Source organism: Canis aureus, chromosome 2, assembly GCF_053574225.1.
Source record: "Canis aureus isolate CA01 chromosome 2, VMU_Caureus_v.1.0, whole genome shotgun sequence".
In the NCBI taxonomy this organism is placed as follows: domain Eukaryota; kingdom Metazoa; phylum Chordata; class Mammalia; order Carnivora; family Canidae; genus Canis; species Canis aureus.
Genome location: NC_135612.1, coordinates 14,675,619 through 14,695,887, shown reverse-complemented (window position 1 = coordinate 14,695,887; position 20,269 = coordinate 14,675,619). Strand labels below are relative to the sequence as shown.

Below are 20,269 nucleotides of genomic sequence, written 5' to 3'. Positions count from 1 at the left end.
AAGTCAGAGTGGGGCATTGATCAAGGGAGGTGTGATTAATTAGAAGCTATTGATGTATCAATTTACTCCAGAATATAATTAATTAAAATAATCTGTTTTCTCAGTGTTCAAATACTATTGCAGCTACTGTCTTTGACTAAATAGCAAGCAATCTCCAAGACAGCCATTGTCATTTATTATAACTTCTTTGTTACATTATTTTTCTGGGATCTTAATTCACTTTTGCCTAATAGCAAAGGAAATATCCTTTTTCTCCCTCAAGTTAGAAAAAAGGTTAGAGTCAGACACTGAGGGATGTGAAAATCAATATTTCATTAGTCAAGCAGAGTTCCAATACCAGTGTGGAGAAATAAAACAAAGAAAAAATTATGTTTGCACATCAAATATGAACAATTTCTCTTACTATGAAAAAATATAGTCAATAATAATACATATTTTCAACTTCTCAGTCAGGGGTCATAAATACCAAAAGGTTGCAAAGAAAAAAAAATATATATTACATTCATAAGCCAAGAATATTAATGACACTTATGACTTACTGTTTATAATTTTGGTTCAAAAAAATCCTGTGAAATCGACAAGTTCTGAAGCCAAATGAAATATCATTGGGTTCAGGGAACATTATAGTATTCTGGTTCAATAAGCTGAGAAAAAATTATAGCCTGGTTTACTGTTTCAAATCAGTTTATTAAACATTTTCTATTTTAGAAAATAAGCACATTAAGAGTCAGGCTTTAGCATATCCACATGGAACTCAGCAATCATAATGGATTTCGGGGTGGTTAGAGTTTGCTTTAAAAATCTGTCCCTAAACCACTTTACTGTCTTTATGTGCTACATCACACAAAGCCACCCTCCCAGTACACTAAAACACTTCATTCTTTCACATGTATAGGTATTGATCATCGTGATTTTTATGCCTTGACATCTCTTCCCTCCCTTTTCAATCTCATCCATTCTTTTCTTTCTTATGACCTACAGAAACATCACCTCCTGGGTGTGAATGCTCCCCATCAGAGAGAACTGCCCCCTCCATTTCTGTGTGCTCCCACAGGGCTACAGCTTCTTTGTTTTCCCAGATGGATCTTGTTACCAACTGGGCTGCCCTCCTGGGTGAGTAGCTCTGTCCACTCAGGAAGAGTCCAGCTTAGACACCTCAGGTTCATGAAAGGTGTCAGCTATTTGCTCAGTTGAGGATGGGAGGCTGAACTGGAATGAAAGAGGAGAGTGAAGCTGGAAATGGGAAGTTAATGAGAGGGAAAGGGTGGAGAGGAAGGAAGTTAGGGAGGAAGATCACAAAGGAGGGGGGTAGAAGGGAAGGAAGAAAATCTAAGACAAGGAAGTTAGGGAGAAGGAGAAGTGAGAAACAGAAGCAGCCATTAGCTCACAGAAGGCTTACAATGTACTAAGCTGTAGGTTTTGACACACATTAGTTTTTCAATGTTTACAATAATCTCTTATTATCCTTATTATTAGGGGTAAAGAAGCTGAGATATTGAGTACCAGAATCTGACCAGAAGAGGCAGGGCAACAGAATTCATAAAGGCCTAGAACTACCCTCAAGCCAGACCAATCACCACTAAGTCTTCCTGCCTCACTTTGAACTGCCCTAGAATCGACAAAGAGTAACTCCAGACTCGTGCCTGGACCTGTCTCCTGTTCAACTGCATCAAGCCCACGTGGAGAGAGATTACATTTTGCAAAGATTGCTCGTGAAGTACATTCCATCTGTTCCTCAAACAGCCTAGATTTTAAACCTCAGTTAACAAAACCTTTCTGAGCCAGGGGTTTGACATTCTCAGTTTGCAGCAGAAATCTTTTCTGAATTCCTTCAGCATGATGCCCCCCCAGCTTACCTTCAGAGATGTTGTAAGCAATGGCTTTATGAGGTCTAGTGCCGTACTTGTGGCTGGCTTGCTGGTTACGACCTTGCTCCCGGCTAGAGAAGATAGGGAGCACTGCACAGGGGAGGTATAACATAGTGATGACAAAGACAGGCCCCGCGGTCGTCCAGGCGTTACCTCGACTGTTAGGAACCACATGGCATAAAAAGTTGATTGGATTCCCAAAGCCTTGGCATTGTCATCGATAACATGGTAGTCCTTAGCTCATACAGTCATTGTGAAGATGATAGGAGAAAATGCTTGTAAAACACGTAGGACGCCTAGCACAAAGAAAGTGCTCAATAAATGTCATCACCAAATAGTATCCCCCAATTCAAAAGGAGCATGCGGGATCCCTGGGTGGCGCAGCAGTTTAGCGCCCGCCTTTGGCCCAGGGCGTGATCCTGGAGTCCCGGGATCGAATCCCACGTCGGGCTCCCGGTGCATGAAGCCTGCTTCTCCCTCTGCCTATGTCTCTGCCTCTCTCTCTCTCTCTCTGTGACTATCATAAATAAATAAAAATTAAAAAAAAAAAAAAAAGCAGCATGCAATTTCTTTAAGATGTGTATTCTAGGGAAGGCTTTCCCTCTCCTAAAGAGTCAACACACTTTTCTTTCCATGGACATGGAGCTTCTCTTTTAACTTTGGTCACTACTAAGACAGGAGCTGAAATTTCACCTTAACTTCAGCAGCTCTGTGGAATCCTGTTGCTTGCTGATCCCTCATCGAACATGGCTTTCCTCTCCATCTATGTTTTACTTCATCCAAACTGTTTCTATTGATATGTACATTACTAGAAGCCGCTTCAAATGTTCATGGGGTAAAACAAACCATAAATAAATAATTTTGTTTGTTTGTATGTGTGGTCAACCACCAAAAAAGACTGTTCCCCTAAAGTGGGTAACATGTCAGTCCCCTCACCAAAAAACTGAACATGATTTATATGCAACAGTCTTAGAAAATGCTCATTAATACATAAATATTGAATTATAGGAAATATAATGAAAGTCCTATCAAAAACATTAGAACTCCAGTTCTAGAGAACACTCATGCTGGTTTAAATATTGTCGAATTGCTTCAAATTTATTTATTTATTTATTTTTAAAGATTCCATTTATTCATGAGAAACCAAGAGAGAGAGAGGCAGAGACACAGGCAGAGGGAGAAGCAAGCTCCATGCCGGGAGCCCGATGCGGGACTCGATCCTGGGACTCCAGGATTAGGCCTTGGGCCGAAGGCAGGCGCCAAACTGCTGAGCCACCCAGGGATCCCTCAAATTCATTTTTAAATGAGAAGCGTTTTCCCCATTTTTGAAACACCTTTCACAACAATTTCTAATAGTATCCCTTCCTCATTCTCCCAGGAGATCTGTGCTGTGTCTGCTAGTGGGCTCACCACAACTGAATGATGAGGGCACAGACTTTTCTGTTAGATGCTAGTGACAGTGGGTGATGTTTTGGGGGCTGCAGAGAAATGTAAAGCATTGTAGCCAGCTGTGTTATTTTTTAGACAAGGACCAGGGAGTTTCTATGATATGAGGATAGTAGCAGCAGAGCTGAACAAGAACATGGGTTCCTCAGTCCCCATCCACTATCTTCTCATTAGACTCACCTGTAACTTTCTAGAAGGGTAAGAATATTATGACAAGAACACTAGATTAGTTACATATACAAAGAAAGAATCATCAGTTCTTTCAGCTCTAGTTTCCTTTCTAAAATGCCTTATTATACAAACCATTTGAAAAGAAATGTCATGGGACTAGTACGTTGGTCTGGAAGGGCCTCTGAAAAATTTAGGGAAAGGCCTGATAACAGAAGGAATAGTCAGCCTTCCCACCTCTCAGTTCACAAGGTAACTATCACCTCTTCCTGGAGACCGCCTCTGACAATCCCCATGTCACTCTTCAGAGTCCTCATCACAACACATAATTACCTTCTCTATTTCTCACTTGATTTTTTAACTGGCATTGCCCCTAGAGTGTGACATTTAGAGCTTGCCTATTATCTGGATGATAATTTTTGACTAGTATCTGTAATATATCTGGACAAAGTAACATAGAATGCATCATGCTACATATACAAAATAATAGAGTATATTTTCTCTAGTATCTTGTAATGACAATCCCACTGTCAGTTATTTTCAGCTAGATCCTTTTCTGGAGTGTTGAATTTGTCAGAGTTTTCATTTACCTCTTCTAGGTGTATATATATTTAAGAACGGTTCGCAGTGTGATCTTAAAATTATAGTTTTAAAAATTTAGTACTCGCTCAAAAACCTCTAGAATTTTCTTTCAGTATTCATACTATTTTAGTATCAATTAAGAAGTATAATTATGATATAATACATTCACCAAAAAAGGTAGATCTTCATGTCAAAGCCCAAAATATAAATGCCAAGAATAGAAGAATGAAATGTGTGCATGCTAATAGCCAGAAACATACGCTGCTCAAAACAGAACTAAATTATATTATATTATTCTTAACGTCTTGAAAACCTAGGAACCTTTGAGAATATACCCAACATGAAGAAACAGGGTTAGACATTTACAAATATTTGCATGGTGTTCTTTCTAGCAAATGCAAATTTCTTTAAGGAAATAAAAAGATCTAGAAATCGCAGCATGTCAAATGAAAATGAGTGCAGGTGAGAGCAGGATTTGCCTGTCGCCATACCTGTGCCTCTCCTTCTGGGGACAAGAGGGCTTCTTTTTACATTTTTCTCTTTTCTCCCAAATGATTTTAACTCAAAGGAATTCTGAAAGGACTCTCAAATTAACCTTATTAAAATACAAAAAAGTTAAAAGATATTTTGAGTCTGATAGTAGATAAGAGGAATTCTTGCTACTTGTAGATTGGTTTCCAGATAAAACATTCCTATCTGTAGCTACTTACCCAGGAGCCTAGGCCCAAAACTAAACAGCTACAGATCCACAGAAGCTGTCTCCTGGACAACGCCCATCAGCCCCACTCCCTACTAACTGTGATCTCCTCAAAAGTAAAATTGTCACTAACTTCTGTATTATTATCTAGTGCATAAGCTGACACATAGTAGGACTTAACAAATCTTTATGTTATATACCTGAAAGTAATGTAATGTAAAAAAAATAGCTGAATGATAAATGTATATTTAGAATATTTAAAGAATATTCATCAACGTCCATATCTATAAACTTTGCTTAAAAAACAGATAATCCAGAGAAGAATGGGCACATATTCTAAAATGACAAAATTTCGGTGGCTCAGTGGTTGAGTCTGCCTTTGGCTCAGGTCGTGATCCCAGGGTCCTGGAATCAAGTCTCACCTCTCTCACAAGGAGTCTGCCTCTCCCCCTCCCTCTGTCTCTGTCTCTCTGTCGCTCATGAATAAATAAATCTTTAAATGAAATAAAATGACAAAATTGAAAGTGTAAAGGGACCTTCACTGTAAATTGGTCCAGGTTTCTCTTCTATGGTCCCCTCATCAAGAGCTAAATCACCTTTTACTTCAGCCTGGCTTTCTGCTGCCTTCCAACCCTCCTGCTCCCAGACGTACCTATGATTTGGGATGGCAAGAAACTGTCTCATGTCTCCAAAGGACAAACAGGCTTTTGCCTTCAGGAGAATAATCGGACATTCCATTAAAAAAACTGTATTTTGGGCAACCTGTTCCATTGACTCTAGTCCTTTTTTTTTTTTTTTTTTTTCTAGTCCTGTTTTTGAAAGCCCCAGCTATCATTTATATCCTTATCTGCAATCTGGAACTGGCCATGTATACGGAAGGGATTTTAGGTCAATTAGTAACAGGAAAAGAGAAGTGAACACAATTGGCTCATTTATTATTTCTCTATACTCCAAAAGAAACCTTGAGAGGACAAAAGGAATCTTTCATCAAATGGGAAATTATTCTGTGTACATACTTTTAAAACAAACTAGTTGTGAAGATTCGAAATCTTCACAAAGTAAAAAAAATTTTTTGGGGGGGGTTAGAATCTGAAAAACAGTTGCCACAATATACCTTTGAACTAGGATTTTACTTTAAGAACAATTTAATGAGAATGTGCTAGAAAAGACTACGGATATCTCCCAAGACTGAAGATTTCAGAATGGAGGTATTTTCCCACAGAGGAAGCATAAGACAAACCCCGAGAGACCTGGGTCATCTCAGCCCATTAAGAAAGTCACTCACTGCCCTTTCACACCGAGGCTGAGCGGTTTACCCAGGCTATTTCTCTTTCCTAAGAACCTTAAAGATGGTATTGTACCAAGTTGAAACTTTTTTCACAGGAAACGGAGTCAGGCCTAATAACTAAAAGCAGGCATTTTGACATTTAATAAAATCTCATTAGTTTGATTCCTATAAATTTGGAACCTGTTATTGGAAAGTTAACCTTGACTTTAATTATGGATATTTAAAAGGATTTGACCAAGCAAATAAAAAGTGTGAGAAGACTGTAATGAATATATATGCTGGTTACTCAAGAGAACAAGCCCTTTTTTCCCCCAATACTTCTGAAACACACTAATTACGGAGGCTACTTTGTGGATTGAATCAAGGATACCTGTTTTACTTGATAACACCCTCCCCACACAGTCTAGCACTTATACACATGACTGGGGGACTCTTGGATCCTGGCTCAATTTAGATCACAGCTGGTAGTGTGCAAGGACTGAGATTTGGCCTTTTTTTTTTTTTTTTTTTTTTAAAGCAAAGGCCCATACATCTGACTTGTGTTTTGCTCCTTTTTGCCATCTGATACCAAATTGTCAAGAGTTTCTTCACCCCCCAGGATCTGGCAATCTTGCTTCTGCTCATCCTCAGTCTTCTTGATTCCCCCTCCCGTCCCTTCTTTCCTTCATTTTTTTTGCGGGGGGGGGGGGGGTGGCGGGGGGGGGGGGATGGTGGGTGGGGATGAGGCAGGTACCAGTACTGGTTTTACATATTAGAATTTAACTTTTACCTTCATTTTAATCAGTAGTTTTATTAAATCAGATCAAATACACTTATGTGAGGCAGTAAGATGCCAGCTAAAAGGTTTTTCTTTTTCTTTTTCTTTTTTAAAAGATTTTATTTATTTGAGAGAGAGAGACACACACACACACACACACACACAACAAGTGCACAAGTAGGAGGAGCTATAGAGGGAGAATCAGGCTACCTGCCCATGGGGAGCCTGATGCAGTGCTCAATCCCAAGACCCTGGGGTCATGACCAGAGCTGAACTGACGGAGCCACCTAGGTGCCCCTAAAAGGTTTTTCTTTAGAAAAATTATTGGTGGGACACCTAAATGGCTCAGTGTTTGAGCATCTGTTCTAGGCTTACGGCGTGGTCCCGGGGTCCTGGGATCGAGTCCCACATCAGGCTCCCCACAGGGAGCCTGCTTCTCCCTCTGCCTGTGTCTCTGCCTCTCTCTTTTCTGTGTCACTCATGAATAAATAAAAATATTTTTTAAAAAGAAAAAAGAAAAATTATTGGTGAAGACTGTTAGAAAAACTACCTGAATAAACACAGTAAGACTTCATGTATATTGGTAGTCTCCATTTTCAACACTAATGTTTTTGTATAAGAGCTACTATGAACTAAAGGAACTAAAACTTCATTTCTTTCAAATATATTCAAAATTTCTTTCTTCATCATTGATTGAGAAGGATTTGTCAGGAGAATCATCCGCATCCTTTTTTTTTTTTTTTACTATTAAATGACTGTCTAAAAGCTCTAAGGCAGGTCTCATGAAGGCTGTGTACAAAGTTAACTCTGGTTATTAGGGATTTTCATAACACAGACTTTAGCTTGGTCACTGTCTCCAGAAAGACACCACGTGATGCTCCTAATTGCCAAGTCTTCAGTTAACAAGAATTGTGGCTTATCATGTGTTCCTATTGTTAGTACTAATGTGAACTCTCTGCCAAGAAATAAAGTGAACAGGAAAAATAATAACTTTTTAAAATAGAACTTGTGCTTCTAATTAGGAATCAAACATGAGATTTCTGCACAAGGAACAACTCCTCGGCATGCTTGGAAATTTTATTCCAGATCAGACTCTATGTAACATTTCCTTGCAGACATATGAAATCAAAGTCTTCAGTTCCTGGAAAACTGAAAATTACCATTGTTTTTTCCATTATTACAGTCACTATGGGTAAAGAGACAAAATAGATATAAGCAGGGACTGTGGACAAGGACACAGTCACTAAAAGTTGTAAATTTAACTTATTTAAGGAAAAACTTAACAAAGTACTGTTTCCTTTTTAAATATATATTATTTAAGTTCAAGTGAGATAGCATAGAGTGTATTATTAGGTTCAGGGTAGAGTTTAGTGATTCATCAGTTGCATGTAACACCCAGTGCTCATCACATCAAGGGTCCTTCTTAAAGCCCATCACTCAATTACCCTATTTCCCACCCCCTTCCCTCTAGCAACCTTCAGTTTGCTTCCTAGAGTTAAGAGTCTCCTATGGTTTGCCTCCCTTTCTGTTTTTATCTTATTTTATTTTTCCAAATGACCATTTCGAGTCAAACTTCAGTCTAGTTGCATGGAACCAATGAGAATGAAAAGAATTCTTTGGGTCCTGGTCCAGGATTGCTCTGGACTGCTGACCTTGGGCTCAGTGTGCATAGCATGAAAACCTGAAAATCCATCAACAGGAAATAACATTTTAAAAAGCAAGAAGAGCAATGGTAAAGTAAATGATAGTAACTATGCTGCTTCAAGTCATGGAATGACCCAAGCTCATGAAGAAAAATCTAGTGCTTTAAATGTGACAAAAGATGTGGAATATAAACTACAAACATCACTGTGCAAATGAAAGGTAGCCTATTTCCTAATGACAAGAAAATTAAAATTCTAAAAGGAAAGACAAGGACCAATCCCAAAAAGCAACAAAACCATAGGTTGCTGAGAATCTTTCCCCTGCCCACTGTGACTCCCATGTATCAGAGGCAGTCCCTTCTTGTTCAGGATGCCTGACCACTGGACACTCTGTCTCACCCCTGGCAGAAGGACACACGGAGAAAACAGAGGTAGCTGACAGACTCCATCCTTACCCACAGGCTCATAGGTTTTAACAAAAAGATTTCTGCTTGACAGGCCCCAAATTGGCCCAATTCTCTGCAAATAACACATTTTACTATAAATTTCTAGAATGAACTGGTCTATATAAGTAAGAAAAGTTCCAGAAAACAACTAGTTCTAGGATCTCAATTTCTCGGGTCACAAAAGGAGTATTTTCATATTTTAACAACTTACTCTAAGTAAGCTCCACACCCGCATGGAGCCCAACACAGGGCCTGAATTCACAACCCTGAGATCAAGACCTGAGCTGAGATCAAGAGTTGGACGCTTAACCAACTGAGCTACTCAGGTGCCCCTATATTTTAACCACTTTTAATGAAAGCTTCCTAAAAAGGAATATATATCCCTTCTCAATATTTGTTTTCAGTATATAACCTAATGAGGATAATTCAAACTTCTGTTGATGGCTGGAATGTTATAAATATCTTTATTTTCATAACTAATACAACAACATGTCTCTGATTTCTGCTCCCCCACCCCCACCCCCCGGCCTGCCCTCCTTAGGCTAAACCTTCTGCCAAGGAGCCAGCCTCTAGCAAGAAGATATCCCTCTACGCTGCTGGATCCAAACAGCTATGGAAAAAGAGGTCATTAAATTTTATGCTTTGGGTCCCTAAGTAAGAATTCATGAATCATATGTGAGCCCTCAGAGCAGAAACCTTGATTTTACCTGAACAGTTTTTTTTTTTATTCTTATCCAACTATTTTTGGATTAAAACACAGACTTAACAACAACAAAATCCAATATATAAACTGAATATTATTCTCCTAAGAAATAAGATTATCATATCATTTTCGATTACCACAGAAGTATTATATCTAGCATTTCTTCTAAGAGAATTAAAAAAAAACACTCAAATTACCTGAATTTCTGTTTCATATGTCTAAAGGCTATAGGATCTAAAACTGATGCCATAGGGAAAAATATATAGATATAGATAGATATTTAAATGTAATATTATTGCATTAAGCTTATTATCATGGGATAGCATCTGAAAGGATCATTATTTTACAGCTCCACTAGAGAAGGATCTAATAGTTAAATATAGCCCATTACTGACACCACCCTGGACTCTCTCTAGTGCTGTATTTCCATAATGCTGTCAACCCACTTCCCTGCTTACCTGCCTTCCCTTCTCTCTTTTCTATTTGGATTAGGAGATCCTACCTAAAGCCACCTGTTTTAATATTTAGGCAAAATTCTTTCTGCTCACCCAGCAGTGGTTGTTTACCTGGCATTTCCTCTCTGCTCTATCCTTTGACTCAATGCCTCCAACGAGAAAGGCCAGCACTCCCAGAACAACAGTCCCTAATCACTTTCTCTCTTTCTCTCTCTCTCTCTCTCACACACACACACACACACAAACCCTAGCAACATCCCTATGTCACCCTCCTTAGACAACCAGCAATTTCAAATACCAGCAACTTGTTAAGATTTTTACAGATGAATATTCTAGGTTATAGCCAAAGATAATACTTTGCCATTTATCTTTCCTTTAAACAGTCTGGGGGAAAAAAAGCTTTGGAATATGAGTGCAATTTACACCAGTTTTTAAAATCTAAAATCATTTAATATAGTCAAAACAGTAACTAAAGAAAAAAATGAAATCAAGCCTACAAGTAATGTCACTTGCCCTCTACCACCCTAGTGAGATTCAATGGAAATTCAAACATGAGAGATGATTTGGATTTATTCCCCCATTTAAATCTGATCAAAACACCAAGATCATTCCAAATTCTATCCCACAATTTTTGCATCTTCAAATTAGGCATTCAAGGGAAGCATGAGTTTGGGCAGCAAGCCCCAGGCACATCAGACTGAAAGCCAAAAGCCAGAGAAATGCCTTCTATACGAAAGGTACCAGATTTCTCGCATATCTTGGGCCTTAACTCTTCGCTATTCTTTTTCGAGGTTCATCACAAGATATATAGATAATATCTAGGATAATTCTCCATTTAGAAGCTGGGGAATGTTGCCAGATATGGGGGAAAATACTAACTTTAGAATAATGCGGATAAGTTTGGACCCAGAAAGTGAATCTAGACCTATTCAGCTTTGTTAATGACGACTGCAGTTCAATTCTATTTCTTTGTTTTGTTCCTTTGGCAAATATTCCTGCTGAGCAGGGTAGAAGGGGAAAGATGACTTTCCAATGAGGGGGAAGAAAAGAAAACATAGCCACATCCATTAACATAACAATATGTCATTCTAGTAATCACTGTAAACACACAAGATCAATGAACCCAAGAACTCAAACTGAATCCTGGCCAGTGCAACTTAAACCAGCACAGCAGGCCAAACACACAGTGACCTGTGCCCAGGAGAATAGGCTCAGACACCCTGGTACTGACAGTTCTCCACTGGCCCTCCAGGGACCTGCGAGTGGGCACAAAGAGAGAGACCGAAATGAGAGAAAATCCTCCCAAACATCCAAGTTTGCACAGAAGTTTGACAAGCTCACTGTAATGTCAACAGATAAACTTCTGAAGCAGTAAAAAATGTGTCTCTAAATCTGCTCTGTGGTTCTCTCTCTGAGGAGTGATCAAGAGGTACTGAGCCAAAATGCTTTCCCATAAAGAGGAAATGGAGCTCTCAGTTGCCAGAACGGTCTTCAGGATTCTGAAGCCTCATTAGGAGCAGTCTTTGTGTTTAAGGATTTTTTTTTTCCTCTCCAAAGAGAATGAGTAATTAAAGGCCTTTGAATTATCCATGCTTGTCTTTCTAAAAAGCAAAGATTTTTATTGTATTTCTAAAAAAATTAAGACACTATATTTTTATCTCTCTTCTCTGAAAATCATGCCTGAAAGAAATACTAAATAATTTTTAATGATGCAAGAAATATCCCTTTGTGATAAAATAACATTTAACATTTTATTCATTTAGAACTGATATCACTAAAAGAAAATAAGAACTGATATCATAACAATGATGCTGTCAACAGAAACCTTTGAGTTGTTGATGGCTGTAGTGCTATTGTTTTTTGCTGTACTGATGATGTATTTGTGCACATTTTGTCACACTGTGTTGCTCAGTCACCAACACATATTTGACTCACTGTGCCCCACTCAAAGGTGAGCTAGGAACATGCCCAGGACTCAGTTGTTTCTTGTGAAAAGCTATTCCACAAGCTTTTTTATGAAGTGAAAAAAATTAGAACACCTCATGAAAATTAGAGTACCTAGAATATTGGAAGAATTAACTTTAACCATGAGGTATCTTTCAGAATAGAAAGAAGCTCACAGGGTTTGACATGATACAATTAGAAGTGCAGCACACTGAAGCAGCGAAATGAAATTTTTACGCCAACAGAAACCTGAGGCCAGGGAACCATTCCCAAGCTTTGAATGCATTTCTTCTAGATGTTAACTCCCTCCATAGTCATTTCTTCATCTGTGAAATAAAGGAATAGAATTAGATGAACTCTAAGTCTTTTTTCAGCTCTGATTCTAACATCCAACACTGAATAAGACAGCTGCCACCACATTTACATACTAATTAAGTATATTTTGGCTTATAAAAAATTAACTTCCTCAAAATGAAATTATACCGGATCCAAACTGAAAACCAAAGACTGGGCTGTGTGTAATTATGCCAAATAACTTATTCAATCATGTAACTAAAAGTCTGAGGATGTTGTCCAAAATTCCTAGATGGAGCAATTTTTAAAATAAGTGAAACAACAAAAAAAGATAATGAAAATCAGAACACCTAGAATATTAGAAAAATTAACCATGATATACCTTATATAATAATATTAAATACCAGATTTTTTTAAATGAAAAGTGTGACCTTGATGAATAAATTTTATGATAATTCTGTCTTTTCCATAATTTATCACGGGGAACTTTGATGGGGATATCCTACTCAGAGAAGTTTTCCTTTTCAATACATAAAGGAAAGTTGGTTAAACTGTAAATATGATGAGTTGCATGGGGTTTAGAGAGAAGATAGAGGTCATCACAGTTTAGGCACTATATTGGGGAGCTGTGTTTGGTAAATAGAAAGTATAGGCTTGCATAATTTTATAGTTAATATACCCAATGGATACGAATGGAAACAAATAGATGGCATTAGGAATATAAACACTCCGTTAATTATTAATGAAATCAAATATTCCTTTTAAGCCTTTGCTACTTAGAGTTCTACTCAAATGTAGTATATATTGAAGAATTATTAGAAGGATACCCAAGGATTGCTGATTTGAACCTAAAGACACAGGTGAGGAGATGCTGAGCTAAAATTAAAGGCCTTTGGGATCCCTGGGTGGCGCAGCAGTTTGGCGCCTACCTTTGGCCCAGGGCACGATCCTGGAGACCTGGGATCGAATCCCATGTTGGCTCCCGGTGCATGGAGCCTGCTTCTCCCTCTGCCTGTGTGTCTCTGCCTCTCTCTCTCTCTCTGTATGACTATCATAAATAAATAAAAAAATAAAATAAAATTAAATTAAATTAAATTAAATTAAATTAAATTAAAGGCCTTTTGCAGAGGTCAATGCTATAAGGAGCGAAAGACAGGAAAAAGCATATAACTTATGGAAAATCAGGCTTAGTATGTTCCTATGTTCTAAGGAAGAGTTTTGGCAAGATTGTTGAACTCTTATTCACCTAATCACCTTGCACATAAAATTTGCTAAAGTATAAATTTAACTTTTGAAACTATCTGAATGTGTATGATTATGATTGCTTTGCTTGTTAATGGCTAAGAGGGAAAGCTAGGGTATAAATAAGTTACTTTTTTTTTTTTTTTTTGCAAACTGACCCCTTAATCCTTAAAATATTTAACTTTGAGCCCCTTAATGGAGCCTGTAACAAAGACAGAAAGTAGGGGATCCCTGGGTGGCGCAGCGGTTTGGCGCCTGCCTTTGGCCCAGGGCGCGATCCTGGAGACCCGGGATCGAATCCCACATCGGGCTCCCGGTGCATGGAGCCTGTTTCTCCCTCTGCCTATGTCTCTGCCTCTCTCTCTCTCTCTCTGTGACTATCATAAATAAATAAAAATTAAAAAAAAAAAAAAACAATAAAAAAAAAAAAAAGACAAAGTAAAGACTGGCAATCAAGTTTAGGATTTTAATCATATTCCAACATTGCAACACACAGACAAGATGGGTAGAACCCATTAAACTACACAGACCCCAAAGCCATGGATGGAAACAAAAATTGCCCATTAACTATAGTAGGCAGAATTGTAAGATGGCCCCCCAAATACTTGCCCTACATAATGCCTTTCTCTTGAGAGTGGGAGATCTGTGGCTATAATAGAATAGGGTTGCTCGGATACCTGGGTGGCTCAGCAGTTTAGTGTCTGCCTTAGGCCTAGGGCATGATCCTGAAATTCCAGGCATGGAGCCTGCTTCTCCCTCTGCCCCCCCCCCCTTGTCTCTCATGAATAAATAAATAAAATCTTAAAAAAAGAAAGAAAGAAAGAAAGAAAGAAAGAAAGAAAGAAAGAAAGAAAGAGAAAGAAAGAAAGAAAGAAAGAATAAAAGAAAAGAAGAAAGAAAAGAAAAGAAAAGAAAAGAAAAGAAAAGAAAGAAAAGAAAAAGAAAAGAAAAGAAAAGAAAAGAAAAGAAAAGAAAAGAAAAGGAAAGGAAAGGAAAGGAAAGGAAAGGAAAGGAAAGGAAAGGAAAGGAAAGGAAAGAAAAGAAAAGAAAAGAAAAGAAAAGAAAAGAAAAGAAAAGAAAAGAAAAGAAAAGAAAAGAAAAGAAAAGGAAAAGAAAAGAAAGAAAAGAAAAGAAAAGAATAGGGTTGCTCTTACTTGGTTCTACTATCTGACCAAGAAGTTGGAGATAGTCACTCCCTTGTTTATGCTCCCTACACAAGACCGGTAGTAGCAGACTGGAGAAAGTTTTTCCTGGCTAGCTCTGAAGACATAAGCTGCCATACTGGGAGACTGCCACGTGCTAGGCCCTCAAGTGGTCTTGGAAGCTGACAGCAACCGCTGAGTGCCAGCCATCAAAACAGCACAGACCTCAGTTCTCCAGTCACAAGAAACCAAATTCTGCCAATAACCTCACTGGCTCTGAAGAAGTAACCCAAGCTCCAGGTGAGAACCACAGTGTAGCTGACGCCTTAATATGGCCTACTGAGATTCTGAGGAGAGGGACATAGAAGAGCTCACTGACTCCAGACCCATGGAAACTGTGAGATAATAAATTTGTGTTAAGTTGATGATAATTTATTACAGAGCAAAAGAAAACTAATGACCAACACTTTGTCCAAGAGACATTTCAAGGCCAACAAACACAACTCCCAAGAGTAAAGATCTGAAATGTGAAGTGAATTAGAATTTTCTGAATTAAATACCCAAACCACTTTGGAAACCTCTTTTGTGGGTTTTAAATATACTGCATATGTATTATATAGTAGGGTGGATAAGGAAGCTTCAGTTTATCCAATGATTCCTGTTCTCTACCTACCTCAGCTCAAACCAGACTTATTCACAAACACAGACACTACTTTCCTGGCATTGTATATCTTACAGTATTTCCTTAAAATTCTCATCTGCTTTCTTCACAGCCATGCTCATGCTGGTTCTGAAGATAAAGAACAAAAAGAGGTAGAATAAATGACTCACTAACAAAGACATTCCTAATGAGATTCCAGTTTGGAAAACTTGGGCTTTTGTCACAATCTGTAAACGTCTTTGCCTCCTCCTGTAATTAACTGTTACAGTTTGTGCAAAAAATATGAAGCTTTTTTTTTTTTAATTTATTTATGATAGGCACACAGTGAGAGAGAGAGAGGCAGAGACACAGGCAGAGGGAGAAGCAGGCTCCATGCACCGGGAGCCCGACGTGGGATTCGATCCCGGGTCTCCAGGATCGCGCCCTCGGCCAAAGGCAGGCGCCAAACCGCTGCGCCACCCAGGGATCCCCTATGAAGCTTTTTATATCCATGTCACTGGTCAGCTAAAGCCACAAAATCAAATATTTCAGCACACTGATTTGGCAATAAAATATAATGTCCCCAATATCTGATATACAGATGAAACTTAAATAATCCATATATTCTCATGCATTCATCACTGGTCCTTTATTAGCTCATATTTTCTCATGTATCCTACCTTACCAGAGCAGCCTAGTTCTGTGGGAGGTTTGATTTGAGGAGTGACTAAATGCTTAGGAAAAATAGCATGAAAAAAAGTTTAAGATTTCTAGTTATGGTAAGTAAGCAATGCATAAGCAAAGCCACTGCAACCACAGTCTATCCTAGTTTTTCATTTTTTGGAATCAAAAATAGGATTATGTAGAACAGGAATCAGTAAACTATGGCTCATGGCCAATTCAGCCAGCTGCGTGTTTTTGAGAATAAAAACGTATTGAAACATGGCCATGCCCTTTCCTTTATGGATTGCTTGTGGCTGCTTTCCTGCAACAATGATAAAATTGAGAAGTCGTGGCAGAGACTGCATGGTCTACAGACGCTAAAATATTTACTATCCAACCATTGGTTAAGTAAATAAGTGGAACTGACAGTAAGTGCACAAAATTAAAATGTTATATATTGAGCCTAGCCGTTGATTCCACAAAGACCCAGACACCTGAACTGTGACATCTTGCTCTTTTTTCTTTAAGCATTTCTAAAGCACTAAACACATCCCATTGGGATTTTTGGTCATTACATATCATTTATTTATTGCAAATCTCATCTTGAGATTTTAGTCATGAGACATTTATTTTAATGGATTTCACTTTTCCACACACCTCTGTGTAATAGAACTCTGTATAAAAATTTTATAACCCCCTGTGTACAAATTAATTCTAGAATCTGGCTGAGAAGAAAAAACAGAATGAAAATGGAAATTTAAAAAGGCCATGATAGCTTTTGACATTATAGGATATGTTTTTGCAATAAGTATTAAACCTAGTATGTTCTAAGGACACTACTGTCAAGGATCCAGAAAAAAAATTATGGCAAGCCTATTCCCAGCATTTTCCAAAAGGCATATAATTTAAAAAGCACATTTTAATTTTAGACAAATAGTTAAACTCAAAAGCAAATAATTAAAATTCAAAAAAATCTTTTTTCTTCATAATGTAGAATTTTTGAGTTTCTCATAAGTATTTATCCATATCCTTAAGATGATTATTTTTTGAAAAAGTATTTGATGTTACCTGTAGGCAACCATCCCAATCTACAACCATGTGAAAGTAGAATGACACCATGTCTAGAGAAGAATTCAAGTCAGAGTACCTGATTTTTATGACAGGTTGTCAATTTTATAAAAGAAACTGTTCATCAAGTGTAAAAAATTTCAAACCACAGTACCATGTCTCCAAATATGCCTTCAGAGATATCAACCATTACTTCAAATCTCAACTATTCAAAAGTTCAGATAACATATCTGACATTTGCAGTATTTGAGAGATTCAATGGGCTATGATAACAGTTTCTCTTCTCTGAACTTTTTTGATTCATTCACTCATTCATTCAATCATTCATGTGGCCAAACATCACACACTTGCTGATGACCTAGTTTGTGTCAGGTATGTTAGCTACTCTATCACTATGTATGCTAGCGCAACAGAACAGAACATCATATTTTATTTCCAATAAGCATTTGTTAAGTACCATAATACTTCTTTATGTGATATGCAAGATTCTAAAGATAAAAGTAATGAGTAAAACAGAAGAATGGTCTAAAGCACTGGTGTGCACAGATACATCTGGAAATTTCATAAACAAAGAGAGGCTTGTCTCCAACTTGATCCACTGGATCAGAATCTCTGACCATAGGACCCATGACTTGGAATTTTTGCAAGTTCTAGTTGTGATTCTTAGGTACAATAAAGAATTTTTTGAGAGTCATTTGTCTGGAAGATGCACCCTAGAGTAAAGAAATACGGAAAGTACCAAGAATGAAATGGAAAATCAAGGAAAGCAACAGAGTCTCCCTGAAGAGATCAGAGAGCTCTTCTGTAAAGTAGCTTTGAAGCTAAGTTTTAATAAATGAGAAATGCACCAAGCAGATAAGCAGGCAGACATAGCTCATGTGCAAAGGAGACAATCCATGTGGAAGTAAATGAAGGCATGACAACAACATGGTATGTTTCAGGAATTGGAAATAGCTAAGTCTGGATGGAAGGCATGCATGGGAAAAGCCCAGGAGAAGAAATTAGGAAAGCAAGCAGAAGAAGCCAGACTATGAAGGACCTTGTAAGCACTGCTAAAATTTTTATTTAGTCTTGTGGGCTGTAATGGAGTTACTGAAGCTTTGTAATTAAAGAAGTGACATGATTAGACAAATTGCAAGTAGTAATGGAAAATTCTATGGAAGCAGGAAGTTAGGTTATTCTAGGTGAGAATTGAGTACCTTAACTAAAAGTGGTGTTAGGAGGGAAAGAAAGGATAGATAAAATAGACTTTCAGGGAGCAGTAATGATGTATCCAGATGATAAAATAAATTGTGAAGAGAGAAAGAAGAAAATTGCTAGTTTCTAATTTGAGAGATTGACTAGATTATGCATGTAGTGGAAACAGTAATAAAAGCTAATATTTAGAGAACATAAGCGAAATTCTAGGGCTGCTGAGAGATTGTTCTTTCAAGTCTCATTCAACCCCAAGAGACAGGTATTTTACCTGTTTTGAAGATCAGAAAAGTGAAGACAGAGAAGCTGAATAACTTGCCCAAGGTCTCCAACTAGAAAGTGACAAAGTCAAGATTTGAAGCCAGACAATCTGATTTCATGGCCTATGCTCTTAATTATTCTGCTGTACTCCCATATAAAGATAATCTAGAGAAGCAGGAGAATTTAGGAATTAGTTTTGTAGGAAAGGTGCTGTAGTCCATTTGGGACACCTGTTAAGATGTCCCAAATGGGGCAGTTGAGAATGTATACCTGGATGTCAGTAGAACAGTGGGTTCCAGGCATTTAGAATTAGAAATCATTTAGTACGTAGGCAGTTTGACACTACTGGTGTAAAGAAGGTGCCGAAGAAGAACATGTGATACAAGAAGAGAAGTAGCCTAGGAATAGCATCAATAATATTTCTGGGGAAGATAAACCCATGATGTTTCTAATACAGGGTTATATTTAGATATAGATCTGCTTCTCTACATATTTCATCATAAACAGAATTTCATTTCTTGGAAAAGGTTGCATCTTCATTTATTAAGATAATAAAAATTCTGTTTTTGGAAAAGAAATGAAACAATTACTGGATAGTGTTTTTCGACACTTAAGTGTTGGCTAGAATTATTACAGGGGAGAGAAGCCATGAGGGGAAAGAGATGGGTAAGTGAAAACAAAGCTGTATGACAACTTCCTTCAGATCAGTTATGGGCTACGAGGCAAACAGATTACCACACATGGTGCTAAATCGACAGACTACTATGTCAGCAAGATTTTATCAAACTATTTTTAAAGGATTGTTTTTAAAAAGCTTATTATATAGCTATGAGACACTTCAGCCAAAATATTAAAGGAATGCCACAATCCAATCAGAAACTGTGAAAGCTGCACGCACATCGTTTTGGTGGCAAGGAAAATTTTAGATTACTTTCATTTCTCTCAAATTCAATAATAATTTACTTTTTCCTGTAACAATGAGATTCTTTGTCACTATTACTACTAAATCTGTCAAGTATGAACATTACTCAACCTCAGGCTTTTCCCTGTGGATTTACATATAGACCTAACAGCAACAGCTGGGACCATTTTCTGGCTCCACTCAGCAAAGGCACAGTATAAGCAGAAAAGAGAGCTAAATTTTAAGTCACATCTTAAAAATGGCTGAAACTAGAAAGCAACATCAGAAATATCATTCTTACTTGAACAAGTCTATGTTCTCCAGACTTTCAGAATTTTAATTTTATTGACTAATAAAAAATACTTGAGTTTTTAAAAATGTAGACATCAAAATTTGTTTTCTCTGAATATAAATCTACCCGAAGTACACTTTTCTAATCACAATTTTACCCAAAATATCTTAATTCTGTGTTTATTTTTAAGGAGTTAAAGACTTAGGATAGCAAAATGGAAAGAATCAGAAAAGCCCACATTTGTGCCAGCCTGGCACGGCGTCTATCACCCAGTTGATGATCAATAACTATTGAACGAACATGGCCTCCGTTGCCAATGTGACAGATACATCATGACTTTTTAGGTTAGATAGATAATGGGTTAACTGTGCTGTAGTCCCAATATATACGCCACGTATTAGTATTTCTTAGTTGGCATTAGCTTAACAGTAAAAATCCATCCTTTATTATGGAAGTATCCTAAATGTTCTTTTGGCTCACTCTTGCAGAGAAAATCCCTTCACTCTTTGAAATGAATGGAAAAAAAGTGACATATAAAATGTTACCACAATATAGAGTAGGAGTACTGCTTAACA

General features: G+C 37.7%; 1 protein-coding gene across 16 annotated transcripts in view; it reads right to left on the bottom strand.

Annotated features, from left to right (window-relative positions):
- Positions 1 to 20,269, bottom strand: part of MCTP1 (multiple C2 and transmembrane domain containing 1) — a 536,343-nt gene that overhangs the window by 407,578 nt on the left and 108,496 nt on the right. The window lies entirely within an intron of this gene.